This window comes from Engystomops pustulosus, chromosome 1, assembly GCF_040894005.1.
Source record: "Engystomops pustulosus chromosome 1, aEngPut4.maternal, whole genome shotgun sequence".
In the NCBI taxonomy this organism is placed as follows: domain Eukaryota; kingdom Metazoa; phylum Chordata; class Amphibia; order Anura; family Leptodactylidae; genus Engystomops; species Engystomops pustulosus.
Genome location: NC_092411.1, coordinates 203,049,004 through 203,055,484, shown reverse-complemented (window position 1 = coordinate 203,055,484; position 6,481 = coordinate 203,049,004).

Genomic DNA, 6,481 nt, shown 5'->3' with positions numbered 1-6,481 from the left:
TACACTTCCATGAACGCTGTGGGATCTGCACCTTCAGCGCATTCAGGCAGCCAGAGTACTCTGGTGTTATTCTGCTGCAAGCGGTTTTCCAAATCATTGGATTTCTTAATCCAAGATCTGCCACCTTCACCAGAGCAGCAATCTGCGCAGGGACTGGGGCTGCATCATCCTCTAGTGAGGAGATGTGGTGCTCTGTTTCGTGGACTCTGTCACTTAGCTTTTGCATATCCTGGAGTAGCAGACTCACGTCCACCCGAATCTTGTGCATTTTAGATGTGAGTGAATCTCTGGAGCCCTGTATAGCAGCAAGCAATTACGTAAAGACCTCCTTCGGTGTAAGCTCTTGTTCCCCTTCCAAGGTCTAAGCGTCCTCTTATCTTGCAGACCTTACATGTGTAGCCGCACCACTAGAAAAAAATAGGTTTCTGCTTTTAATAAAGACCCTTTATTTGCAATTTCTATGGTTTGGGATACATTTTGGATTTATTGCATATGTGTTGATCATATCTGTGTTAATCTGAGGTTAAAAAAGTTCACTCTTGATTCAGCATTGCAACAGGTTTTTCTACAGGACTTTTCTTGTGCTGTTCCACCTTTCTAGAATGTGCTGCCTAGAGAAATCAGATTAATTCTTGTTTTCAGAGATTTAAGCATGCCCTTTTTAGGTATATTACATTTTATAACATCAGTGTTTCTCGGAATCTGATTCATTCATTTAAAGGGTTGACCACTTTACCTCATGTTTTTCGTAATGTGTGTGTAAGTGTGGGGGGAAGAATATTAGATATTTTACCAATGTATATCTATTAAATATTTAAATTCCTGCTCCCCAAACTTGCACGTTACAGAAAACATTAGGTAAAGTGGACAACCCCTTTAATATTATTTCCAACAGTTCCATGAGGCAATCCTTAGTAGCACTCCCCCATGAGTATGAACTATGAGATGGATTTAGGTTCACAGTATTATGGAACAAGTCGGTACAATTTTATTATATCATACAATTATGGTGAAACTTGTCATTTAAGTGATTAAACTTAAGGGAAAATATTCTTACCTGTCACAAACATCTCTCAAGCCTCTCGTGGGATAAGCGCTGGCGTCCACCAAGCAAAATAATTAACACCGATGATAATTCTTAAAGACTGTTAAGGAGGTCGCACTGGTTTCAGACGCCATCTTGACTACTGTCCGCCATCTAAGATACAGCGGCCACCTTGGGGGGGGGGGGGGTATGCTTCCCTTTTAGAACCTATAGAGTTAAATGTTTTAATTCAGCTATTTTTCTCATTTAAACTGTTGTTTGCCTTTTCACAATATCCTTGGCATTTCTTAGCGTCCTTCGGGCCTCTGTATTCTTGTTATTTATTTTGGTTATGAAGAAGCTTCTAGGAGCCATTGTGTAGATAAGCATGGCTGTAAACAAGGCCTGGTCATTTTTCTCAGAATGTGCTGGTACAAAAACATAATGGCCAATAGGATCTAGGTATCTTATCAACATCCCAAATGCTGATCTCTATGTGTTAAAATATAGCTGTATCTGTTTGAAATAAACAGTGTGATTTGAGTGCATTGGAAGACCGACTGTGTTTTTCATTTACTCTGTCAGCTCGCTGCCGGCAGCTATCTCATCCTCCCTCAAAGGGTTAATTAGGACTCACCTTACAAAAGTCAAGAGGGCTGTTGGGGCCCTGCATAAAAATCCCTAACAATATTTGGCGTCCATCTGGGTGGGTTTAGGAGTAAACAACAACAGCACCAGGACAGCCTCCGTGAAGTGTCCCCGCCGGCTTGGTGAACAGAACTGACCAGAGAGCTCTCAGGGTAAGATATTAATTTTTGTTGTCTACCTTGATATGTCACTTCTGGTTCACTGGTTGGACGGACCGGGTAAGACTGTCTCTGTGTTATGTATTTGCCACTGTTGTTCACTGTAACCTAAGCTCATAGTTTTTGGCAAAGAACCACTTTGTAAGGTGATGGACAGAGACTGGACAGAGACGGATGGTCAGACAGTCTGTGACGTTAGCTGAAACTGTGGGACGGGAGGGAGTAACCCTTAGAGGTCCGCACTGCTAAAGTAGGAGATACTTTGTTGTGATTGTCAGATTATCATAGTGTCTATAGTACTGTTTGACTAGTGTCAATAGGGTTACCCATAGAGGTAGAGAGCTCAATTTGTGCACGTGCAGCGGAGACCCGCTCTGATCAAGTGTGCGTTTAGCTTCATTTTGAAGTCTGAACGACTTTGTGGATGACTGTAAGAACTAGTAGTGACTTGGTAAAGAGTCAGTAAGAGAGTTGACTTGGTAAAGAGTCAAGGAGAGAGTAGTTCAGTAAAGAGAGTTGATTTGGTTAAGAGTCAATAAGGGAGACTTGGTAAAGAGTCCTCTGTGGAAGTCTGGTATCTAGTTTCTTTGGGGTCGGTCACACAAGGTGTCGGATTCGTTGTATCTGTGGGGGACAGGTTTGGCAGTGTTGCAGTTGTAGACATTTGTGATGGGAAGTAAGCAAAGTAAAGTAAGCCAAGGGTGCGGACCTAGAAAAGCTACTCAGATTGTGTCTCACATGGAGGGGAAATATGATGTAAGTAGACAGAAGGTTGTTGAGTTAAGTAGGACTGATGGAAAAGTGCAAGTTGACATGATCGGACATAAGGCTGGTAGTTTTGTGTTGAAATGAAAAGTAGTATTGAAGGTTTGAAGGTTTTGGGATGTGTCAGATGATCTGATGATTGTACAAGTGAGAAAACTTTGGAAACAGACACTTATAGCCTCTGACTGACGGACGGACCAGGACAGAGTGACAGGAATCCTTCAGAGTGCCCAATGAAGAAAGAGATGGGCGATAAGGGACATTTCAAAGTTTTTGATGTGGAAAGAATTTGAGAAAAAGAGATTTTATTATATTTTCCTTGGAGAGAAAAATGGCCCCTGTAACCCAGACTCCACCCCTGTATCTGGTGGTTAGAGAAGATGACACGCCCTGCCATCCTTCGGTGGCGGCCATCTTAAGTCAGTTTATTTTTCAGTGGCGGCCATTTTAAGTTATATTCCCTTCAAGTCCCTGAAAGTTGATTGCTGTTGGCAGCCATAAAAGCTGTTGTGGGGCTTTGTAGGAAAACAGCTGACCATGCTTGGGGCGTCTGCTAAGGGTCTTGGAGTGTGGGAGGTTGTTTGAGTATTATTCAAATTTATTGATCCCGATAATTAGAGAAAAATTACTATGAAAAAGTGTTACAATGTCTCCGGTACCTGCTTTCTGGCATTTAAGGGGTTAACAAAAGGGTGGGGGCTGTTGGAGCTGCGTTTTGTTTTGTAAAGGACTGACATGTAAGTCTAAGGCCTTGCCTGAATGCTGTGTCTGTCTTATGTGACCTTGATGTTCACGGAAAACTGAATTTCTCCATATTGAGTTGCTTGGAATCTGTGTTCTGTTATCTCGTGGTTTACAGGCTAGTGAGAACATTTACATTTGGGAGGGGTAGATCGCTGCGTTTGGACTTCTCCCTGACAATCTAGGAAGGACTTGAAGAAATTTATTTGGTTGTGGAACAGGGATACAGTATGATGTGATGTCCTCCTGTGTACCCCATGAACAGACTAAGCAAGAATGAGCCCCCCAACTGTATTACAGAGCCTATGACTGACTTTTGTTCCTTTTTGATTAAAAACCATCTTAAGTGTACCTGGATTTTATTGAGACGTTGGAGTCTGGCCAGAACTTTATAGGTAGCACAGAACACTGGGCTGGAGATGTGGTGGAGGGACTCTGACATTGACGTTCAGAGGGAATAGAGGATGTTTCACAGACCACGCCAAAGTGAGATTGACAACATCTCCGGAAGTCTCAACCGACCAACCCAAGTGGGCGTTGCGGGGAGGCGACATTACTGTAGTGAGTGGCGGAGATTGCCCCGACAGGGCAAGACAAGGTGGTTACGGACAAGGATGTCAGCGAGAACAGCCCCCCCAAACAGAGTTATCGCCTTTCATTGTAGAACTCTCCCCTGCTGGTCCGATGATGATTTTATCCCATTCCCAGTCAAGAAAAGACTCAGAAAGAACATCCGGATACATGTAGGATGGTCCATGATCTCTAAGCTGCCAATGAGTGTACTGAAGCCCAGTGGTCCCTAGCCCAAACTGGCAGCAGTCCCTGAGAGTGACATATTATTCACTGTTATTGATTTGGCAAATGTTTTACTCTTTGTGCCCCTACATGAGGATTGCCAGTGCCTATTTGCCTTTACCAGTTCAGTATTCCAGTACACCTGATGGAGATTCCCACAAGGGGGGGGGGTAAAACTCACCCAGCCAATACCCCACGGCCCTACAGGGAGTAGACTGGCAGACTAGCCCCTTACTGGATGTTCTCCTTTTCAGTATGCGGATGACCTACTGTTTTGTTTGCCAGGATGCATTTATTGACCTTATGTGTTTTCTGTTCCAGAAGGGTTGCAAAGTTCCCAGAGACAAGCTCCAGTACTGCCAGGAGAAGGTGGTCTTCCTAGGCCACTGCTTCTCAGCCACAGGCAGACACCTGACAGAGGAAAGAAAGCTGGCAGTCCAGAATGTGCCCCTGCCCTGAGGCCTTAAGCCTCTTCACATGTTTCTAGGACTGGCCAGCTCCTGCAGCCTGGGATAAGGTCTGCTGCCTCCAGCCCAATGCTGCCCCTTTCTGACTGAATTGCCTCTTCCCCATTTGCCCTTAGTCAGGAGGCAATTGATGCATTCCATAGCCCTAAGCTGGCAAATCCTGTCTGCCCCGGCCTTAGGCACATGCCACTGAACCAGACCTTTTATTTTATTTTGCACTGAGTATCTAGGCCACGCCACAGGTGTCTTAGCCCAGTACGGTGGTGGCCTCCCCAGTGGCCCACTATTAGGCCCGGTTAGACTCAGTCGTGAGTGGAGCCCCTCATGTGTCAGTAGCTGCAGCCAGCAATCTGCTCAGCAAGGCCAGTGAGCTGATCCTAGACCCTAGATCACTCAGTTACAGTGCAAACCCCACATACCTTGCACATTGTCCTCACCCAAGTACAGCCCAAGCATCTGAGCAAAGGCCAGACAGCTCAGACTCCAGTGTGCACTCCTGATGCTCCAGGACACACTGATAAGGTGCACAGCTCTGAATCCTGCCGTTCTGTCACCAGTCTTCCAGGATTCAGAGAGGGGGGAGAGAAGGGTGAGTAACCCAGATGTTGAGTTTTTTCTCATAGATGGCTCCAGGTCTGCAGGAGAAGACAGACGGTTCTACACTGGATATACAGTGGTCAGTGGCGCACATGAGGTAATACAAGCAGAACCACTCCCTCCACACAGGTCAGCGCAGGAGGTGAAGTGACGGCACTCAGGGAAGCGCTACAGCTGGTGGAAGGTAAAAGGGCGAACATCTATACTCAAGGTATAGTTCTGGGGTCTAAACACGACTATGAACCCTTATGGAAGGCTAGAGATTTCCTCACCTCTGCAGGGACCCCCTCTAAGCATGGCACGCTGGTTATAGAGCTCATGGATGCTCTCTTACTTCCACAAGAGGTGGGGATAATAAAAGTAAAAGCACACACAATTTGGTAACTCCACAAGCCAAGGGCAAGTATGTGGCTGACTGGATGGCGAAGGCAGCTGCACAGATGGAGCCCAGAGACTGTCCTGAAGTCTCAGCGGTGAGTTCTGAGCTAAAAGTTTGATCCACAGGTGTTCCAGTCCCTGGTGGCCCGAGTGTCATCAGAAGTGAAGGAAGAGTGGAGGAAAGCTGGAGCCCAGATGCCGATGGGACCTGGATGCTGGGAGAGAGGGTGTGCCTGCCAGGAGCCCTGCACCTGACAGTAAGTCAATTAGCCTACAGACACATACACATCCAAAATGGCCATGCTAGTGCTCATAAACCACCAGTGGTTTGCCCCGGGCGTTATTACCCCTGTCACTAGAGTAGTGAAAGCCTGTATAGTCTGTGCCCGCCACAGCCGGGTAAGGTGGTAAAGACCCCACAGAAGGTGACACCTAAGCCGCTGTATCCCTTCCAAAGACTGCAGATGGATTTTATCCAGCTACCAAAAAGTGGTACGTAGGAGTACGTGCTTGTGTGCATTGATCTCTTTCCAGGGTGGCCAGAAGCTTCTCCCATGACCAAGGCTACTGCCAGAGCTGCAGGCAAGAAGTTGGTGAGTGAGATTTTTCTGCAGGTTTGGACTTCCAGAGACCATAGAGTCCGGTCGCAGAACCCACTTCACTAGACAGGTAAATACTGAAACCTTGTCCCTCCTGGGTGTAGAACAGGCCCTGAACACCCCTTACCTTTCCCAAGTTGGTGGTGGGATTGAAAGACTAAACAGCACTCTTAAGTGAGAGATCCAGAAGGCCATGGAAGAAACAGGGAAACCATGGCGCGAGTGCTTTTCTGCTGACCATCATTCAGTTAGGACCACACCCACCAGAAAGATGGGATTGTCCCCTTTGAAGTACTTTTTGGCTGTGCA